Here is a 22,449-nt window from a genome sequence, read left to right on the forward strand (position 1 = left end):
CCTCTCTCTCTACTGGTCTGTTTACTATCTCTGTATGTGAGTCTTTTCCAGAATGTCATAAAATTGGAATCTATATATATAGCCTTTTCAGAGTGGCCTCTTTCACTTAGTTTCCTCCACGTCCTTTCATGGCTTTGTGGTTCATTTCTTTTGAGCACTGAATAATATTCCATTGCCTGGATGTACCAGGGTTTATTTACTCATTCACTTGCTGAAAGACATCTTGGTTGCTTCCAGTTTTTGACTATTATGAATAAAGCTGCTATAAACACCTGCAAGCAGGTTTTGTGTGGAAATAGGTTTTTAATCATTTGGGCAAATCAAGGAGCATGATTGCCGGATCATATGGAAAGAGTATATTTAATTTCATGAGAAACCGTCAGTCTTCCAAAGTGGCTGAATCATTTTGAATTCCCACCAGCAATGAATGAGAGTTCCTGTTGCTCCACATCCTTGCCAGCATTTGGTGTTGTCAGTGTTTTGGATTTTTGTCATTCTAATAGATGTACAGTGGTTTCTCATTGTTGTTTCAATTTGCATTTCTTTGATGAAGATGTGGAACATCTTTTTGCATGCTTATTTGCCATTTGTATATTTCTTCTTTGGTATGGTGTCTATTCAGGTCTTCGCCCATTTTAAAAATCAGGTAATATGTTTTCTTACTGTTGGGTTTAAGAGTTCTTTGTATATTTTGAATAACAGTCCTTTAACAGATATGTCTTTTGCAAATATTCTCTCCCAGTCTGTGGCTTATCTTCTCATTGTCTTGTCTGTATCTTTCTCAGAGTAGAAGTTTTTTTAATGTATAATTTTTTTATGTTTTAATTTTAATTCGTTAGTTAACATTTAGTGTTAGTTTCAGATGTATAATACAGTGATTCAACACTTCCATACTGCACCCTGTGCTCATCACAAGTGCACTCCTTAATCCCTGTCACCTATTTTACCCAACCCCTTACTCCCTCCCCTCTGGTAACTATCAGTTTGTTCTCTATAATTAAGAGTCTTATTTTTCCCCTTTGCTTATTTTGTTTCTCGAATTCCACATAGGAATGAGATCATATGGTATTTGTCTTCGTCTGACTGACTCATTTCGCTTAGCGTTATACTCTGTAACTCCATCCGTCTCGTTGCGAATGGCAAGATTTCATTCTTTTTTATGACTGAGTATATATATACTTCTTTAGTTCATCAATTGATGGACATTTGGGCTGCTTCCGTATCTTGGCTATTATAAATAATGCTGCAATGTACATAGTGGTGCATGAATTAGTGTTCTTTTATTCTTTGGGTAAATACCCAGTAGTGTGATTGCTGGATCATAAGGTAGTTCTATTTTTCTTTCTTTCTTTCTTTCTTTCTTTCTTTCTTTCTTTCTTTCTTCTTTCTTTCTTTCTTTCTTTCTTTCTTTCTTTTTATTTTTTATAAATTTTTTTATAAGATTTATTTATTTTTGAGACAGAGAGAAACAGAGCATGAATGGGGGAGGGTCAGAGAGAGGGAGACACTGAATCTGAAACAGGCTCCAGGCTCTGAGCTGTCAGCACAGAGCCCGACGCGGGGCTCAAACTCACAGCCCTCACGGACTGCGAGATCATGACCTGAGCTGAAGTTGGCCGCCCAACCGACTGAGCCACCCAGGCGCCCCAAGGTAGTTCTATTTTTAACTTTTTGAGGAAACTCCATACTGTTTTCTAGAATGGCCACACTAGTTTGCACCTCCACCAACAGTGCACAAGTGTTCCTTTTCCTCCACATCCTCACCAAGACGAGTGGTTGTTGATTTTAGCCATTCTGACAGGTGTGAGGTGGTATCTCATTGTAGTTTTGACTTGTATTTCCCTGATGATAAGTGATGTTGAGCATCTTTTCATGTGTCTGTTAGGTGTCTTCTTTGAAGAAATGTCTATTTATGTCTTCTGCCCATTTTTAATTGGATTATTTGTTTTTTGGGTGTTGAGTTTTATAAGTTCTTCATATATTTTGGATACTAACCTTTTATCAGATATGTCATTAGCAAATATCTTCTCCCATTCTGTAGGTTGCCTTTTAGTTTTGTTGATTCTTTCCTTAACTATGCAGAAGCTTTTATTTTGATGTAGTCCCAACAGTTTACTTTTGCTTTTGTTATCCTTGCCTCAGGAGACATATCTAGAATGAAATTGCTATGGCCAAGTCAGAGAAATTACTGCCTGTGTTCTCTTCAAGGATTTTTATGGTTTGAATTTATTTTTGTGTAAGTAAGTGGTCCAGATTCATTCTTTTGCATGTCACTGTCCAGTTTTCCCAACATCGTTTGTTGAAGAGACTATCTTTTTTCCATTGGATATTGTTTCCTGCTTTGTTGAGGATTAATTGTCCATGTAACTGTGGGTTTATTTCTGGGTTTCCAATATTGCTCTGTTGATCTAACTGTCTATTTTTGTGCCAGTACCATACTGTTTTGATTACTGCAGCTTTAGAATTGAGATGCCTCCAGCTTTCCTTTTCAAGATTGGTTTAGCTATTCAGGGTCCTTTGTGGTTCTATGCAAACTTTAGGATTGTTTGTCCTAGTTCTGTGAAAAATGCTGTTGGCATTTTGATAGGGATAACATTAAATGTGTAGATTGCTTTGGGTAGTACAGATACTGTAACAATATTTATTCTTCCAATCCATGAGCATGGAATGTCTTTCCATTTCTTTGTGTCATCTTCGATTTCTTTCATCAGTGTTTTATATTTACAGTACAGGTCTTTTGTCTCTTTGTTTAGGTTTATTCTCAGGTAGCTTATTATTTTTGTGTAATTGTAAATGAGATTATTTTCTTAATTTCTCTTTCGAAGAGCAGAAGTTTTTAATTTTAATAAAATCTAGCTTGTGAACTATTTTGTTTATGGGATCATGCTTTTGTGTTATATCTAAGAAGTCATCACTTTTCCCAGGGTCATATAGTCTTTCCTGCATGTTGTCTTCTTATAGTTTTGCATTTTATATTTATGTCTGCAATGTATTTTGAGTTAATTTTAGTAAAGGGTCTAAGATTTGTTTTTAGATTCCTTTTTTTTCCCCATGTGGATGTCCAGTTGTTTCAACACCATTTGTTGTAAAGACTATATTTTTTTAGTATATAGCTTTTGCTCCTTTGTCTAAGATCAGTTGACTGTATTTCTTTTTTTTTAAATGTTAATTTATTTTTGAGAGACAGAGAGAGACCAAGCACTAGCAGGAGAGGGGCAGAGAGAGAAGGGGACACAGAATCTGAAGCAGGCTCCAGGCTCTGAGCTGTCAGCACAGAGCCTGACATGGGGCTTGAACCCATGAACTGTGAGATCATGACATGAGCCAAAGTCAGATGCTTAACTGAGCCACCCAGGTGCCCTGACTATATTTCTATGGGTCTATTTTTGGGCTCTATATTTTGTTCCATTGACCTATTTGTCTATTCTTTTGCCAATACTACACTGTCTTGATTACTGTACCTTTATGGTAAGTCTTTTTTTTTTTTTTAGTGCAAAATTAAGGAAAACATTTAATAATAACTCTATTAAGAGGTCATTGAGTTGGAAAGTTTGATTTTAAGGAATAGTTACATGAATTATATGACAATTTTCCTTGTTTCTTCCTTTTTTGATTCAGACATTTGTTACATTCAGTCCAAATTTATTAACTCTCATTCACAATACTAATCAAATATATTATCAGATTGTAACTTTGAAACAGAATTTTCTTTTTTTCAATTTTCTTTTTCTTTTTCTTTTTCGTCATGATAAATGTACTGTTTATTCCCCATCCCCTATTTCCTTCATCCCCCCACCCATCTCTCCTCTGGTAATCATCAGTTTGTTCTCTGTAGTTAAAAGTCTGTTTCTTGGTTTGTTTGTCTCTCTTTTTATTCCTTTGCTCATTTGTTTTGTTTCTTAAAGTCCACATATGAGTGAGATCATATAGTATTTGTCTTTCTCTGACTGACAGAGCATTATGCTCTCTAGCTCTATCCGTATTGTTGCAAATGGCAAGATTTCATTCTTTTTTATGGCTCAATAATATTTCATTATATGTATAATGAAATAATTAAATTATATATATATATGTATGTATTTATATATATATAAGTATGTATATATACACATATATGTTATATATGTTATATGTATATGTATATGTATATGTATATGTATATGTATATGTATATTTATCTATCTCACCTCTTTATCCATTCTTCTGTTGATGGACACTTGGGCTGCTTACGTAGTTTTGCTATTGTAAATAATGACTTAATAAACCTAAGGGTGCATGTACCCATTTGAATTTGTTTTTTTGTATTTTGGGGGTAAATAGCTAGTAGTGTCATTACTGGATCATAGGATATTTCTATTTTTAACTTTTTGAGAAAGTTTTCCACAGTGGCTGCACCAATTTGCATTCCCACCCACAGAACAAGAGGGTTACTTTTCCTCCACATCCTTGCCAACACTTGTTTTGTTTTGTTTTGTTTTATTTTGTTAATTCTAGCTATTCTGATAGTGTGATGTGATATCTCATTGTAGTTTTGATTTGCATGTCCCTGATGATGAATGATGTTGAATATCTTTTCATGTGTCTGTTGGCTATATGTATGTCTTCTTTAGAGAAATGTCTATTCATGTCTTCTGCCCACTTTTAAAGGATTATTCATTTTGGGGAGGTTATTGAGTTGTATCAGTTCTTTATGTATTTTGGATACTAACCCTTCATGGGATATGCACATATATGCTTTTGCAAATATCTTCTCCCATTCTGTAGGTTGCTTTTTAGTTTTATTGATTGTTTCCTTTGCTGTGCAGAAACTTTTTATTTTGATGTAGTTCCTATAACTTATTTTTGCTTTTGTTTCCCTTGCCTCAGGAGACATACCCAGAAAAATGTTGGTATGGCCAATGTCAGAGAGGATACTGCTTACTGCCTATGCTATCTTCAAGCATTTTTATGGTTTCAGGTCAAATTTAGGTCTTTAACCCATTTTCAGTTTATTTTTGTGTATGGTATAAGAAAGTGGTCCAGTTTCATTCTTTGCATATGGCTGTCCAGTTTTCCCAACACCATTTGTTGAAGAGACTGTCTTTTTCCCATTGTATATTCATTCCTCCTTTGTCAAACTTAATTGACCATATAATTGTGGGTTTATTTCTGGGTTTTCTGTACTATTCCATTGATCCATGTATCTACTTTTGTGACAGTACCATCCTGTTTCAATTACTCATTTTAATTAATTCATAAATGGAATATCTCTCCATTTATTTTGTTCTTTGATATCTTTGATTAGAGTTTTGTAGTTTTCTTTGTATATTTCATATACATATTTTGTTAGATTTATACCTAAACATTTCATTTTTTGGGTGTTAATGTAAATGGTAATTTACATTACCATAATTTGTATTTTAATTTACAATTGTTCATTGCTGGTATATAAGAAAGTGATTGACTTTTGTATATTAACCGTGTATTCTGCAACCGTGCTATAATTGCATAGTACTTCCAGGAGTATTTTTATTGATTCTCTTTGCTAATATTGTGTATTAGAGTTCCAGAAATGATTTATCTTCTAACTGCAATTTTATACCCTTCGGTCAACATCTTCCCCCTCCCCTCCCCCCACTCACAACCCCTGGTAACCACCACTCTACTCTGTGTTTCTACAAGTTTAGAGTTTTTAGATTCCACATGTAAATGATATCATACAGTATTTATCTTTCTCTGACTTATTTCACTTAGCATAATGCTCTCAAGGTTCATATATATAAATATACATATATATGTGAATATATATGTATATTCATATCTTCTTTATTCATTCATCCATTGATGGATACTTAGGTTGTTTTCGTATCTTGGCTATTGTGTATAATACTACAGTAAACATGGGAATGTAGATATGTATTTGATATCCTGCTTTCCTTTTATTTGTATATATACTTAGAGGTGGGATTGCAGATTCTTTTGTAGTTCTGTTTTTAATTTTTTGAGGAACCTCTATGCTGTTTTCTACAGTGGCTGAACCAATTTTCATTCTCACTGACAGTGCACGAGGGTTTCCTTCTCTCCACATCCTAGCCAACATTTGTTATCTCTTGCCTTTTTGATGATAACAATTCTAACAGGAATGAGATGATAACCTTATTATGGTTTTGGTTTGCATTTCTCTGGTGGTTAGTGATGTTGAGTATCTTTTTATGTACATATTGGCCATCTGTATGTCATCTTTGGAAAAATGTCTATTCAGTTCCTCTGTCCATTTTTAAAGTCAGATTGTGTTTTCATTATAGAGTTGTATGCATTTTTTAACATATTCTGGATATTAACCCCTGTCAGATATATGGGTTGCAAGTATTTTCTCCTATTCCATAAATTGCCTTTTCATTTTGTTTGTTGTTTCTTTTCCAGTGTAGAAGCTTTTTAGTTGGATGTAGGCCTACTATTTGTTTTGCTTTTGTTGCTTGTGCTTTCAGTTTTATATCCAAAAAAATCATTGCCAAGGCCAGTGTAGAGATTTTCCCTCATGTTTTCCCCTAGGAGCTTCATAGTTTCAGGTCTTATGTTGCAGTATTTAATCCATTTTGAATTAGTTTTTGTGAGTGGTGTGAGCTAGGGGTCCAATTTCATTTTTCTGCATGTGGTTATCTAGGTTTTCCAACACCATTTATTGAAAAGATTATTCTTTTTCTGTTCAGTGTTATTGGATCCCTTGTAAAATATTAGTTGACCATAGATACAGGAGTTTATTTCTGGGCTCTCTATTCTCTTCCACTGGTCTATTTGTCTATTTTTATGCCAGTAACATACTATTTTGATTACTATAGTTTTGTAATATAGTTTGAAATCAAGAAGTGTAATGCCTCCAGCTTTGTTCTTTATCATGATTGTTGACTATTTGAGGACTTTTGTAGTTCCGTGGAAATTTCAGGATTTTTAAAAATTTTTGTGAAAAGTGTCATTGGAATTTTGATAGTGGTTGCCTTGAACCTATGGATGGTTTTGGGTAGTATGGACATTTTAACAATATGAATTTCTGATCCATGAACATGGGATGTCTTTCTATTTGTTTGTCTTCAATTTCATGTATCAAAATCTTGTAGTTTTGACTGTACAGACCTTTAAATTTATTTATCTATAAATTTATTTATAATTTATTTAAATTTATTTAAAAATTTATTTGTAAATAAATGGATTTAAATTTATTCCTAAGTATTTTATTGTTTTTGATGATATTATGAATGGGATTGTTTTCTTTATTTCTTTTTCAGGTATTTCATTGTGCATAGAAATGCAACTGATTTCTGTATGTTGATTTTATATCCTGCAACTTTACTTAATTCGTTAATTATTTCTAATAGTTTTTTGGTTGCATCTTTAGGATTTTCTCTATACAAGAATATATCATCTGCAAATAAAGACAGTTTTACTTCTTCCTTTACAATTTGAATGCCTTTAATTTCTTTATTTTGCCTGATTGTTGTAGCTAGGACTCCTAGTACTGTGTTGAAAAAGAGTGGTGATAGTGGGCACCCTTGTCTTTTTCTTGATCTTAGAGGAAAAGCTTTGTACTTTTCACTGTTGAGTATGATGTTGGCTGTGAGTTTGTTGTATACAGCCTTTATTGTGTTGAGTGTGTTCCTTCTATATCTAATTTGTGGAGGGTTTTTTTTTATCATGAAAATTGTTGTATTTTGTCAAATGCTTTCTCTGCATCTATTGAGATGATGATCTTTATTTTTCATTCTATTAATATAATGTGTCACATTTACTGATTTGCATATGATCATCCATCCTTGCATCCCAGAGATAAATCTCACTTGATCATGGTCTATAATCCTTTTAGTGTGCTGTTGAATTCAGTTTTGTTAATATTTTTTGAGAGTTTTTGCATATATATTCATCAAAGATATTGGTCAACAACTTTCTTTTCTCATAGCGTCCTTATCTGGCTTTGGTATTAGGATAATGCTGACTTTGTAAAATGATCTGGAAAGAGATACCCCCTCTCCAATTTTTTGGAAAAGGATTTTTTTGAAAAGGATTGGTATTAATTCTTCTTTAACCGTTTGGTAGAATTCACCCGTGAAACCACTGGGTCCTGTACTTTTCTGTGTTGGGAGGTTTTTGATTACTGATTCAATGTCCTTACTCATTAATTGTTTAGATTTTTCATTTCTTCATGATTCAGTCTTTTAAAAAATGTTTATTTACTTATTTTTGAGAGAGAGATAGAGCGAGCTAGAGAGAAGCAGAGAGAGAGAGGGAGACAGAGAATCCCAAGCAGGTTCTACACTGTAGGCACAGGTCTCGAACCCATGAACAGTGAGATCATGACCTGAGCTGAAATCAAGAGTTGAATGCTTAACTGACTGAGCCACCCAGGCACCTCTCTTCATGATTCAGTTTTGATTAAGTGTGTATTTGTAGGAACTTACCCATTTATTAGATTTATTGGCATATAATTGTTCATAGTAGTCTTTTATGATCCTATGTATTTCTGTGGCATCAGTTGCACATCTCTTTCATTTCCAGTTTTATTTGTTTAAGTATTGTCTCTTTTTTTCTTAGTCTAGCTAAAGCTTTGTCAATTTTGTTTATCCTTTCCAAAAAAACCCCCATCTCTTAGTTTTGTTGATCTCTTCTATTTTTCTAATCTCTAAGCAGAGAGTTTATGCTCTGATTTTTGTTATTTCCTTCCTTCTGCTAACTGTGGGCTTAGGTTTTTCCTTTTCTAGCTCCTTGAGTGTAAAGTTGGGTTGCTTATTTGAGATCTTTCTTTTTTTAATATATGCATTTATTGCTATAGACTTCCTTCTAAGAACTGCTTTTGCAGCATCTCATAGGTTTTGGTATATTGTGTTTTCGTTTTCATTAGTTTAGAGGTATGTTTTAATTTCCTTTTTGATTTCTTCTTTGACCCACTGGTTGTTCAGGAGTATGTTGTTTAGTTTCCATTTGTGTGTAAATCTACTTGTTTCTCATAACCTCGATAGCCCTGTGGAGTACTGGCTAGAAATCAAGTAGAATGTCCCCAATACAAGTTTGCTTAATGTTTTTCTCTTAATTAGATTACAGTTAGGTGTTTTTGTTTTTGTTTTTGAAAGAGTACCACAGGGGTGAAATGCCTTTTTTATCACATCATATCAGGGCATAAATGATATCCATATGACATTATTGGTGATGTTAACATTTAGCATATGGTTAAGGTAGTGTTTTCCAGGTTTCTCCATGGTAAAAATATTATTTATTACCTGTATTCACCATTAACATGTAAGATCTATGAGAATAGAAATGCTATGTGGTTTATTTACTGCTGTATCCCCAGTGACTAGAGAAGTACATGGTCTTAGGGACTCAACGAATCTTTGTTGAATCAATAAATGGAAGCATGGATTAGATGACCCTTAGCTTCCCATTCTACTCAACTCCTTTTAAGAAATTGTTTTGACCATATTTGTGACTAGAGAGTCTTCTGTTTTGCTAACAGCAATTATATTAGGACATTTAGTCTATATACATGAAATGTAGTACACTGCATGCCACCAGTTACCCAAAATATTTGGGCATTAGTATATATTGGTTGACAGGTGGATTACTACAGGTGGCTTACTTGTATTTAATTTTGGCTTGAAAACCCAGGGCAAGATTATCTAGGCCAACTTTGTCCAGGTTGGGATTTAGCACGTTGCATTTGAATGAACTTAGGTTTTGGTAAGACCTAGATTTTTCAAATCTTATTTCTGCCACTTCTTAGCATTGTGTTTCTGGGCAAGTTATCTAGCTTCTTTGAATTTTCTCATCTCTGATATGGGAATAATTGTTCTTTTCTTATAGGTTGATATTAGGATTTAGTGAAGTCACATGGCAAGTGCCTACTTAGTGCCTGGCATTTTGCTCAATAAATACTGATTTGCCTACCTTTCCACAGTCTTCTGCAGCATATGGTTGAGTTAATTCTTCTGTCCTGTGACAGTCATGTTCTACAAAAGAACATCTTTTTTAAATTTTATTTATTTATTTAATTCATTTTTGAGAGACAGAAAAAGACAGAGCATGAGCAGGGGAAGGGCAGAGAGAGAGGGAGACACAGAATCAGAAGCAGGCTCCAGGCTCCGAACTGTCAGCACAGAACCTGATGTGGGGCTTGAACCCACGAACCGTGAGATCATGACCTGAGCTGAAATTGGGATGCTTAACTGACTGAGCCACCTCGGTGCGCCCCCCCCCCCAAAACCAGTACAGACAATTTTATCTGGAAGATCAGTGCAGACAATTCCATTTCATTAAAAAGCTGATGATTTAATAATTTGCTTAGAAATGGGCTGTGGCTTCTATTATAAAATTTATCTGGCATAATGTACAAAGAACCACTATTTCCTCTGGCAAGAAAGCTGATGGAATATAAATACTTTACAAACATGCTCAGCACAGTTTACCTTCATGCAATACCTGCACCTTGAAGAAATACCGTATGCGGCCCTGCAGTGGATGTGGCTCAACATAAAATTTGTCACTTTCCAAGCACTTGAAATATTGCCCCATTTCTCACACCCCTGCACTGCACATGCTTATTTGGTAATGTCGGTCTGCCTCCTTATTTCAGTAGCTGAAGTGACATAGTCCTGTTTTATAATTTGCCAAGTGATTGAAGGTGGCAGGCAGGTCTGTATTATCCCAGTAACGTCACTGATTCCTAGTGCTTAAAGAAGAGAGGACAGTGAGCACTTAGCTTGAGGGTGATGTGTTCTGTGGGAACGTATATTCTTGGCAAGTTGTTTATGACTCTTTTTCTTCTGTACAGCCAGAAGAGCAGAAGAACATATTTCAAATTCTCATTGGCAAGGGCTCCCCGTTCTTTTATAAGGATTTGTAAAATTCCATCCCTTTGAATCTTGTTAGCAATCTTGGATATCCTCCAGGCTTTCTTTCATAAAGCTTTCAACACACAGAGCTGAGTGGGCTGGGCAGGGAACATGCATGTAAGAGTGTGTGCTTGTATGTGTGTGCGTGTATATTTATCTGAGCCTTCTTGATTGAAGTGTCAATATATGTTGCTTTCTGCTTTGAATTTACTACAGTAATAAAATGGAAGCATCTTCCTGCCTAGTGAAGTATAGCAGATAAGTCTCACCATTTATTTAGTGGAGTCAGCTTAATGTAGATTGGTGTTTAGGTCTTCCTTTTGGTTTGTTTCGTGTTTCTCTTCTTCAGGGCGTCTCATCAGCTGTTGAGTCTAGAGGGAAAGCATTTCCCTGTAGCTGTGATAGTTCTCCATATGGAGAGAGAAAGGGATCATGCTCAGCCTTCAGGGATGATAGGTGTCGTGGAATTTGCCACATTTCATTGTTTGAAAGTGTGTACATTTTTTTTTTTGTCACTTCTTTTGGAAAGCATGAATCACCAAAGATTGGTGAGACAGTTTTCACTTCTTCCCAAATCATCAGACATTGGAGATGTCCATTATCTGATGGACATGTTTAACCACACAAATTGGTTTGTGGTCTGCAGGTTCAAAAAAGCACTTCATAATTGCTCTTAGAATTTGGCATGGCCTGAAGCTTTTGAGGTTTAGGAACAAATTACAGAAAAGCAATAGCCATCTTGCCAGGAGGAAAAGCCTCAGTGATTTCTTTTATTCTTTGTGGGTTGATTCAGATTCCAGTTTCTTTGGTCCTGTAAACTAGGATTCCGGGCAAAAATGAATTGGGTGGTAAGTACAAACAGGTTTGATTTCCCCATGAGTCCTGTAATGATTAATTTTATTGTCAACTTGATTGGGCTAAGGGATACCATGTAGCTGGTAAAACACTATTTTTGGATGTGTCTGTGAGGGTATCTCAGGAGAAATGAGATTTTTAAAAAAAGTTTATTTATTTATTTTGGGAGAGAGAGTGAGCACAGGAGGGGCAGAGAGATTGGGGGAGAGAGAGAATCCCAAGCAGGCTCTGTGCTGTCAGTGCAGAGCCTGACATGGGGCTTGATCCCACAACCCTGGGATCATGGCCTGAGCTGAAATCAAGAGTCAGGTGCTCAACTGACTGAGCCACTCAGGCTCCCCAAGAAGAGATGAGATTTTGAATCAGTAGACTGATTAATGAGAATTCCCCTCATCACTGTGGATAAGCATCACCCAAACCACTGAGGGCCTAAATAAAATGAAAAGGCAGAGCAAAGGTAAATTTTCTTCCTGCTTGAGCTAAGATTTTCATCTTCTCCTTCCTTCAGATATTGGTACTCCTGAGCTTTTGAACTCAGACTGTGACTTATGCCATTGTTCCCCTGATACTCCCTTTGGGCTTGAACTGAATTACATTCCCCACTCTCCTAGTCATGTGACATCTTGGTCTGCATGGTCAAGGAAGCCAATTCCTACAATAAATCTCTTCTTTAAAATTTTTTTTAATGTTTATTTCTTTTTGAGAGATAGAGAGAGACAGAGCATGAGCAGGGGAGGGGCAGAGAGAGGGAGACACAGAATCAGAAGCAGGCTCCAGGCTCCAAGCTGTCAGCACAGAGCCTGATGTGGGGCTCGAACCCACAAACCGTGAGATCATGACCCGTGCTGAAGTCGGTGCTTAACCGACTGAGCCACCCAGGCGCCCCCGATAAATCTCTTCTTACATCTCTTTCTCTATATATGTTTCTTATTGGTTCTGTTTCTCTGGAGAACCCTGACTAATACAAGCCCCATGTATAGAAAGGAACAGACCTTTTACTTCACATTTTCCACATGTTCACTTAGTAATTATTCTCTTGAAGCTGGTAGGTTTCATATAGCACTTTTGAGATTGATTGACTCATTCATGAAATCATTGTCTGAATACTAAGAGCCAAACACCAAGCCAAGTTGTGAATACAAAGATAATTCAACCATGGATCACAACATATCTCTCTGACTTGACTTCAAGCTTCTTGTCAGCAAAGGGTTTATAGTTTAGTAGGGAAAATAAATGATGAACATCAGAAAACCCTAATATAAGACAGAAAATGACATGTCATTAAAGCATACAGATAAAGAGAGATAGATATTAATTGTTCCAAAAGTAAGGAAAGATAATGTTTGGTGGAGGGATGTGGTAAGACTTTAAGGAAGCATTTGAGCTGGACTTCAAATTTATTGGAAAAGAAGACAAACACTCTAGGTGGTCAAAGGCACAGACATGGAAAGGCACAGGACACAGAACACAGACATTTCTTGTGGTGGTGGGCAGGGGAGATGAGAGGAGAAATGGACAATTTCATAGTTTAGTGCTTGTTTTGGATTTAAGATTCATGGATTTCTTGGAGTACTTCTGGGGGTCCAGGGAACACAGTTAAGGATAGGTGGTCCTTGGAGTACAGAGGTTAGGGTAGCGAGTCTGGGACTGTGTGGTATTTCTCACACCACTTCTGACAACAAATATGAGTCATTTTTCCTCACCAATTCTCTAATACTCTGACACCAACTGGGTGTCCAATTCAATTCAATTTGGATACCATCTACCTGGAGTTAGTGTCAAACCTCACAAATTAAAGGGCCCAGTTCTACAAGACTGTCCCTACTTCAGATGCCAGCTGCAAGTGGGATACCCAGGTGACCCACACTTCTGCCTGGCCAACTACGTATTTGAAGATTCCTATGACCATTCCCCCCCCACCAAGTTTGATAATTTATTAGATGACTCACAGAACTCAGAAAAATTCTCTACTTACTATTACATTTTATTATAAAGGGTACAACTTAAGAAGAGCCAAATGGAAGAGACACATATGGCAAAGTATGGGACAAGGCTTGTGGAACTTCTTGTGCTCTCTCCAAATGCCTCTCAGCATACTGGTGTGCCTACCAACCCAAAAAGCTCTCTGAACTCTGTCATTTAGGGTTTTAAAAAATTTTTTATTTTATTTTATTTTTTTAGTTTATATCCAAGTTACTTAGCATATAGTGCAACAATGATTTCAGGAGTAGATTCCTTAATGCTTCTTACCCATTTAGCCCATCCCCCCTCCCGCAACCCCTCCAGTAACCCTCTGTTTGTTCTCCATATTGAAGAGTCTCTTCTGGTTTGTCCCCCTCCCTGTTTTTATATTATTTTTGCTTCCTTTCCCTTGTGTGTTCATCTGTTCTGTGTCTTAAAGTCCTTATATGAGTGAAATCATATGATATTTGTCTTTCTCTGACTAATTTCGCTTACCGTAATACCCTCCAGTTCCATCCACATAGTTGCAAATGCAAGATTTCATTCTTTTTGATTGTCGAGTAATACTCCATTGTGTATGTATATATATATATATATATATATATATATATATATATATATATACCACATCTTCTTTATCCATTCATCCATCGATGGACACTTGGGCTCTTTCCATACTTTGGCTATTGTTGATAGTGCTACTATAAACATGGGGGTGCATGTGCCCCTTTGAAACAGCACACCTGTATCCCTTGGATAAATACCTAGTAGTGCAATTGCTGGGTTGTAGGGTAGTTCTATTTTTAATTTTTTGAGGAACCTCCATTCTGTTGTCCAGAGTGGCTGCACCAGTTTGCATTCCCACCAGCAGTGCCAAAGAGATCCTCTTTCTCTGCATCCTCGCCAACATCTGTTGTTGCCTGAGTTGTTAATGTTAGCCATTCTGACAGGTGTGAGATGGTATCTCATGGTGGTTTTGATTTGTATTTCCCTGATGATGAGTGATGTGGAGCATTTTTTCATGTGTCAGTTGGCTATCTGGATGTCTTCTTTGGAGAAGTGTCTATTCATGTCTTTTGCCAATTTCTCCCCTGGATTATTTGTTTTTTGGGTGTTGAGTTTGGTAAGTTCTTTATAGATTTTGGATACTAACCCTGTATCTGATATATTGTTTGCAAATATCTTCTCCCATTCCGTCAGTTGCCTTTTAGTTTTGCTGATTGTTTCCTTCGCTGTGCAGAAGTTTGTTGTTTTGATGAGGTCCCAATAGTTCATTTTTGCTTTGGTTTCCCTTGCCTCTGGAGATGTGTTGAGTAAGAAGTTGCTGTGGCCGAGGTCAAAGAGGTTTTTTTCCCCGTTTTCTCCTTGAGGATTTTGATGGCTTCCTGTCTTACATTTAGATCTTTCATCCATTTTGAGTTTATTTTTGTGTATGGTGTAAGAAAGTGGTCCAGGTTCATTCTTCTGTGTGTCGCTGTCCAGTTTTCCCAGCACCACTTGCTGAAGAGACTGTCTTTATTCCATTGGATATTCTTTGCTGCTTTGTCAAAGATTAGTTGGCCATACGTTTGTGGGTCCATTTCTGGGTTCTCTATTCTGTTCAATTGATCTGTTGTCTGTTTTTGTGCCATATATATTTTTTTAACATTTATTTTTGAGAGATAGAGCAAGACAGAGCACATGTGGGGGAGGGGCAGAGAGAGACAGGGACACAGAATCCAAAGCAGGCTCCAGGCTCTGAGCTGTCAGCACAGAGCCGGACGTGGCGCTCGAACCTGCGGGACTCGAAACTATGGAGCCTGAACCCATGGGACCGCAAGATCATGACCTGAGCAGAAGTAGGACGCTTAACCGACTGAGCCACCCAGGTACCCCTGTCATTTAGGGGTTTTTATGGAACTTTCATTACATAGGCACAATTGATTAACTGATTGGCCATGGGTGATTGAATTTAATCTTCAGCCCTTTTCTCCTCCCTGAAGGTTGGGGGGGGGGGGGGCGGGTGAAGTTGAAAGTTCTAACCCTTTCATCATGTGGTTGGTTTTTCTAGTGTCCAGCTTCCACCATGAGCCACCTCATGAGCATACAAGAGACAATAGGGGCACCTGGGTGGCTCAGTCCGTTAATAGCTGGCTTCAGCTCAGGTTATGATCTCATGGTTCATGAGTTCGAGTCCCGCATCGGGCTCTATGCTGACAGCTCAGAGCCTGGAGCCTGCTTCAGATTCTGTGTCTCCCTCTCTCTCTGCCCCTGCCCTCCTCACACTCTGTCCCTCCATCTCTCTCTCAAAAATAAATAAACATTTAAAAAATGTATTTCTTCAAAAGACAGTAAATTCCAAGGATTTTAGGAACTCTGTGCCAGGAATCAGGGACAAAGACCAAATATTTATTTTTTTTTATCATACTACAGAGGCAGAAAGCATTTATTTCACAGTCTTGCCGAGGAGGACAGTGCCTAGAGCCGGCCTGGGTGAGGGGGGTGAGGGCAGCATGGAGCTCAGGTCTGAGGTAACAACAGGTAACACAGCTTGGATCAAGCCTGAGTGTGCTGCGGCTATGCTGGGATAGGATGAGGGCTTGTGCCAAGGCTGGGTGAAGCAGGGCAGGGTTGATGAGACCTTGCTAAAGACTGTTTTACAATGTGTGGTACTGTTGGCTCTGTCTAGAGATTTCTGGCTCTAACTTAGGGCAATTTGTAGAGAAAATGACTTTATGTTTCTGTTTTTTTCTTTTTAACAGATAATTCCTGTTATTGGAGTCATGCTCTCATGGAGAAAGGAAACTGGTTCCAATTTAGTGTCAGTTCCAGGATAATCATCCAGGGTAATCACTTTCTCTGCCTGGCTGAGGATGATCCATCTTGTGAAAGATCAAAGAGTAAATATCTATGTAGAAAGATCTGAAGAACATGTTGACAAGCTGGCTTGAATCATTTAAATTATTCGCACTTCTCTGTGGCTGGCAGAAGAACTTCTGCAGGCAAGAACATAGCCGAATGGCCCTAACAGTGAAATAGAGTGACTCAGGATTCCACAAAAGCTGAAGGCTGACTTTTTTCCTTTCCTGTTACAGATAGCTAAGGGTCAGTCCATGTGACATCCTTGAATGCTCCGAGGAGTCAATCTTAGAATCTGTCTTAGTCTGTTTGGGCTGCTAGAACAAAATACCACAGACCGGTGGCCTATAAACCACAGGAATTTATATCTCACAGTTCTGGAGATGGGAAGTTCCAGATTGGGGTGCCAGTCTGGTCATGCTCTGCAACTCTTCTGAGTTGCAGACTGGCAACTTCTCATTATGTTCTCATATGGCAGAAGGTGGGCAGGCAGCTCTTGGGGGCTTCTTTATTAAAGACACTAATTCCATTAGTGAGGGCTCTGTCCTCATGACCTAATCACCTCCTGAAGACCCCACCCCTACAACCATCACATGGGGTATTAGAATTTCGACATACAATTTTGGGGAGAAATGTCTATTTAAACCATAGCAGAATATATTTTGCAAAGACACCCTAATGCCTTGAAAGATACAGAGCCTGGGGTCCCCTGGGTGTTTCAGTTGGTTGAGCATCTGACTCTTGATTTAGGCTCAGGTCATGATCACTGGGTTGTGGGATCGAGCCTGGTTTGGGGCTCTGTGCTGAGCATGGAGCCTACTTGGGATTCTCCCTCTGTCTCCCTGTGTCCCTCTCCCTGAGTCATGCTCTCTGTCTTTCTCTAAAATTAAAAAAGAAAAAGAAAAAAGAAAGATACAGAGCAGGACTAGGAGCATGCTTCTGGAGTAGCACAGCAAGAATGCTAAAATGGGAGAAAAAAGTTAACATTTCAAGAGCACTCACCATATGCTGGACCCCATGCTGGCTGTTTTACCTACATGATCTCTTAATTCTCCCAACAGCTCTGTGAGGTCAGCTTTACCCACTTCTATTTACAGATAAGGAAGCTGAGGTTCAGAGAAGTTAAATAACTTGTCTAAGTTCATTTGTCTTGTCTAAGGTCAATGTTATAGTCCATTTGACCACAAGCTATGCACTTTCCATACATAACAAAATAGTTGTGGGTACTAAAGTTCCAGAGACTGATTTTAGAGTTAGGAGTAATCTTGTAGTAAGTAGACAACTGTATTAAATAGACTTAGACTTATTTTTAAGGATTACCCACTCCCATACCTCTACCAGGTGGTCTCCTGGTTTTGGCTTTACTTCCAGTCAAGGCAGAGCCCAAAGGGGCAGCAAATTGAGGACTGACTCCAAGGTTCACCTGCAAGAATGGAAAGATGAGAAAGGGAGAAAAGTCTGAAAAGATGAATGGAAAGAGAAGGACTAATCTCGTGAGAAATTTAGAATATTGTATCTGTGCAATAATTAGTTAATGTGGCTCAAGAATAGACTCAGATGAATGGAAGGGAATGTATTTTTAAATTTTTAAAAATTTTTATTTTTTTAAAGTTTTTTTAATGTTTATTTATTTTTGAGAGAGAGAGAGAGAGAGACAGACAGACAGACAGAGCATGAGCTGGGGAGGGGCAGAGAGAGGGAGACACAGAATCCAAAGCAGGCTCCAGACTCTGAGCTGTCAGCACAGAGCCGGACACGGGGCTGGAACTCACAAACCGCAAGATCATGACCCGAGCCAAAGTTGGACACTTAACCGACTGAGCCACCCAGGCACCCCTAGAAGGGAATATATTTCTTTAAAAGCAAACTCCAAAAGTTAGTACACAATAAAGGAAGCATTTCAAGTCACTGAGAAAGATTTAGATAGCTACATATAAAAAATTAATGCAATCATGAATTTATGTCATGTCCAAATAAATCCCAGGTGCATTAGTGAGTGCATTGTGTTTAAAGAAGTGAAAATACTAGAAGAAAATTAAGATTAACATTTATCTGATTTCTGAGTGGGAAAGGGTATTCTAAGCATAAACTCCATAGGAGAAATCACAAAAGAAAAGATGGATAGATTTGACTGTATACAAATGTATGTAAAAAATATAAATAAAAATGTAAAATAATTGATAATTTGGGGAAACATTTGCAAGAAATATGACTAAGGGTGGATATATTTAATATATAATGTGTTCACTCAAATCAATAAGAAAAAATGTTAATGCCCTAAATTTAAAATGGGCCAAGTGTATGAAGAGATAGATTACTTGAAGAGAATTTACAAGTGACTAGTTAACATATATTTAAAAAGTTCATCGTCACTAGTAATCAAAGCAAAGGAAATGAAAAATTTTACTTAATCACTGAGAATTATCAGAAGTAAGGTTTAAACTTGGTGTGGGAAAATGTGGGCTCACATACTGCTGGTAGAGAGAAATTTGTCAACCCCCTTCACCGTAGCCCTATCTCTGACATTTGGGAGCCCAGCAAGAGAATATAAATGGAAGCTCATATGCTATTTATCTAAATACTTAAGTATGTAATTGTACTCAAAGGATATACATTTGAAAATCTCTCCATTACACATGTAAATTAAGCTAAATGTAAGAAATGGAAAATTAAAGTTATGTATTATATATGTTTTTAGAGAGTTATTTTCATCTAAAATATTCAGAATTACTTTAAAATTTAAAGGCAAATGAGAGTTATAAATAATGACTATCAGAATTTTAGATAAGACTTATTTAAATAAATTTTAGTTTAATTTTAAGTGTTTAATTAAATATTAGCAAATGTTTTTATAAACATAAAGCTATTCAAAATTGTTCAGTATCAATGTCCAATGTCCGCTAACATAAAGAACTGTTATCACGCATCATGTATGTTATATCTTTACCTCCATAGAATCAAATGTAAGAGTAATATAAATTGATTAATATTGCAAAGTGCTCCTTCTCACTGCAAAGGGAACACCAGTTCTTGAGTATGTTAGGACTATACATCTAGCATGAAGGGAAATCAGAAAGTAGGCACACACACAGTACTACTAGCAAATGGTACTTTCTTTTCTAAGAAGCTGCTGCATTTATGTTGACAGGAAGGGCTTGTCAGGTTAATTTGTCTTCTCTTACCTATGTGCTTTCTACCTCTCCAGAGAAGTGTCCATCTCTGATGTGGCAGTGGCATAACTCATAAATCTTACGGGTATTCAGATGCAGTTACTTTCGTGTTTTAAGGACATCTGGCGAGAGAGGTGAAGTTGTGTGTCCCTGGGGCTGGAATAGTCTTATTCATGAAAGTGGGTGTTTAGGGTTATGGATAATGTTGTGTCCTGGGTCCTGATTGATTCTGGTACCCATATATTCTTTAATAAATGCACTGTGTGTGTGTGTGTGTGTGTGTGTGTTTGTGTTTGACATCGGTGGCCTTTTGATGTGTGGGCTTTTGGTGGGATTTCTTGTTATTTGGGTCCAGAGGCAATTAGTACAATATACATCAAAAGCCTTGGAACTATGAAGACACTGCCATTACATCTTTGTTAGGCTAAGTTAGGGTTGGACAAAGGAATTATATAGGCTTTAACTCAGTGATTCCATTAAAAAAAAAACTACCGTAAATAAATAATGAGCGAATACTAGAAAGCGTGGGCAAAGATTTGTATACCAAGTTGCTTATTATGACATTACTTAAAATGTTCAAGAAGAGGGGAATAGCTAAATACATTGTGATATCTATATAATGGAATACAATGCTAGGACTTTATAAACACGTGGGAAATACTTATGACTTAATGTTAAATGACAGTGTGAATTATATAAACGCCGATCTCAGTTAAGAGAACCATATGCATAGAAGCAAAGACAGGAAGGAAAAGCATCAACATTTTGGTAGTGCTTATGTCTCTGAGTTGTGAGAATATGGTTAATTTATCTTCTTTGTTTTAAACTAGGCTCCATGCCCAGTGTGGGGCTTGAACTCACGACCCTGTGATCAAGAGTTGCACACTCTACTGACTGAGCCGGCCACTTGCCCCAATTAATTTAACCTTTTTTTTTTAAATATACATTTTTTAACGTTTATTTATTTTTGAGACAGAGAGAGACAGAGCATGAACGGGGGAGGGGCAGAGAGAGAGGGAGACACAGAATCGGAAGCAGGCTCCAGGCTCCGAGCCATCAGCCCAGAGCCCGACGCGGGGCTTGAACTCACGGACTGCGAGATCATGACCTGAGTCGAAGTCGGACGCCTAACTAACTGAGCCACCCAGGCGCCCCTAATTTATCTTTTTAAAAATATTTGTACTAATTTTCCTGGTTTACTATTATGGGCACATTATTTTCAAAATGAAAGAAATAAAGCTACTTCAAAGAGAGAGCTTTAATGTTAACATATAGCTTCACAAGTGCTGAATGTGAGCCTTAGACGCAATGCCTAATTCATAGTAGAACATGAAACCGAGTGTTAGTTCTTGCTAAAAAGGGGGATTTGGGATTATAATAAGGATTTTTTGTTAAGATTTTATTTTTAAACAATCTCTACACCCAATGTGGGTCTCTAACTTAACAATGCTGAGACCAAGAGTTGCGAGCTCTACTGACTGAGCCAGCAGGTGCCCTGATTACAAGGCTTTCTTATATATCTCTCTGATCAAGTTAGTTTGCCACATTTTGGGTAAGCATTGGTTTTAATCAGGGCACACTACTTACACTGTTGTTTCTGTTAGGCTGTTTTCTGGAGATTCCTTTAGGTCTCCCAAAAAGAAAACAGTAAAAAAGATCTTTAGTCTGATAGGAGAATAATGGGGTAGGGATGCATGCAGATGGTAGAAAAGAGCTTTTTATGTTGGTTTGAAAATAATAAGGGTCCAAAATAGTTTTAAGTTTAGTGTCTGACTGAACCTCATAATTAGCTTTATTGACAGCCCTTTGCCTGTAACCACTGGATAAATACTATGTTACAATATGCAGAGTGAACCTGAGATCACAAAACTCCTTTCTCCAACCCTCACTTAGCCTGACAACGTTGTAATGGCAATGTCTTCATTGTTTGTAGTTTGGTAGTATTTTGTTTCCTTCCAGGGCAAGACTGTGGAGAGGCAGCTTAACCTAGTAGTTGAGAACATAGGATTCAAGATATGTTACATGAAAAGAGGAAGTCTTAAGAGCAATATTTATATTCTGAACAATTTTTGAAAAAGAAACCGTTACCTCTTTTGTATATTGTATTAGGCAGTTTAGGTAAGGATATGCTGCAGTAACAAACATGCCACAAATCTCATTGGCTGTCAGTAGTAAAGTGAGTGGCTTACCCATCTTACATGCTGGCTGTGGGCTGACTATAGCTCTGTTTTACGTCTTCACTCTGGGATCCAGGTTGAAGGAGTATTCCCTTTCAGGGACATCACTATTCTCATGGCAAAGGAAAAAGAAGATGGTGGAAGCACATGATGGCTCTTACAGTTTGTGCTTGGAAGTGGAGCATACCTTTGGCCAAAAAAATACAACCAAGCCTGAGGTCTATGGGGTAGGAAGTATAATCTTTCCTGTGGTTTAGAGGGAGGGGCCACACATATTTTGAACAATAATTCATCCTACATCAAATATGTATATAATTGTGTGTGTGTGTGTGTGTGTGTGTGTGTAAACAGTAAGAATTAGAGCATAAATCAATAAAATTGGAAGCAGGAAATCAATAGAGAAAATCACCAGACCTGTTATTAGTTAAGGCACACTATAGCTAGCTAGTAATAGAACTCCATAAAATACTTTTTGTACAGCTTCCTAAACATAAGCTTCATCAAAAATAATCTTTAGATAATTTAGACAAATGAAATGCTTGAGGAGGGTGTAGTTTTCAAATTGAACCAGTAAATTCATTTATAAAAGTA

At 37.2% G+C, this 22,449-nt stretch overlaps 1 long non-coding RNA gene across 1 annotated transcript in view; it reads left to right on the top strand.

The window, feature by feature from the left end:
- Positions 1–22,449, top strand: part of LOC122205977 — a 38,838-nt gene that overhangs the window by 5,467 nt on the left and 10,922 nt on the right. The window contains exon 2 of the long non-coding RNA XR_006196326.1: positions 16,415–16,552. This is a non-coding gene — a long non-coding RNA (uncharacterized LOC122205977). The remainder of the gene's footprint in view (positions 1–16,414; positions 16,553–22,449) is intronic.

This window comes from Panthera leo, chromosome A2 (assembly GCF_018350215.1).
Source record: "Panthera leo isolate Ple1 chromosome A2, P.leo_Ple1_pat1.1, whole genome shotgun sequence".
NCBI classification, from domain to species: domain Eukaryota; kingdom Metazoa; phylum Chordata; class Mammalia; order Carnivora; family Felidae; genus Panthera; species Panthera leo.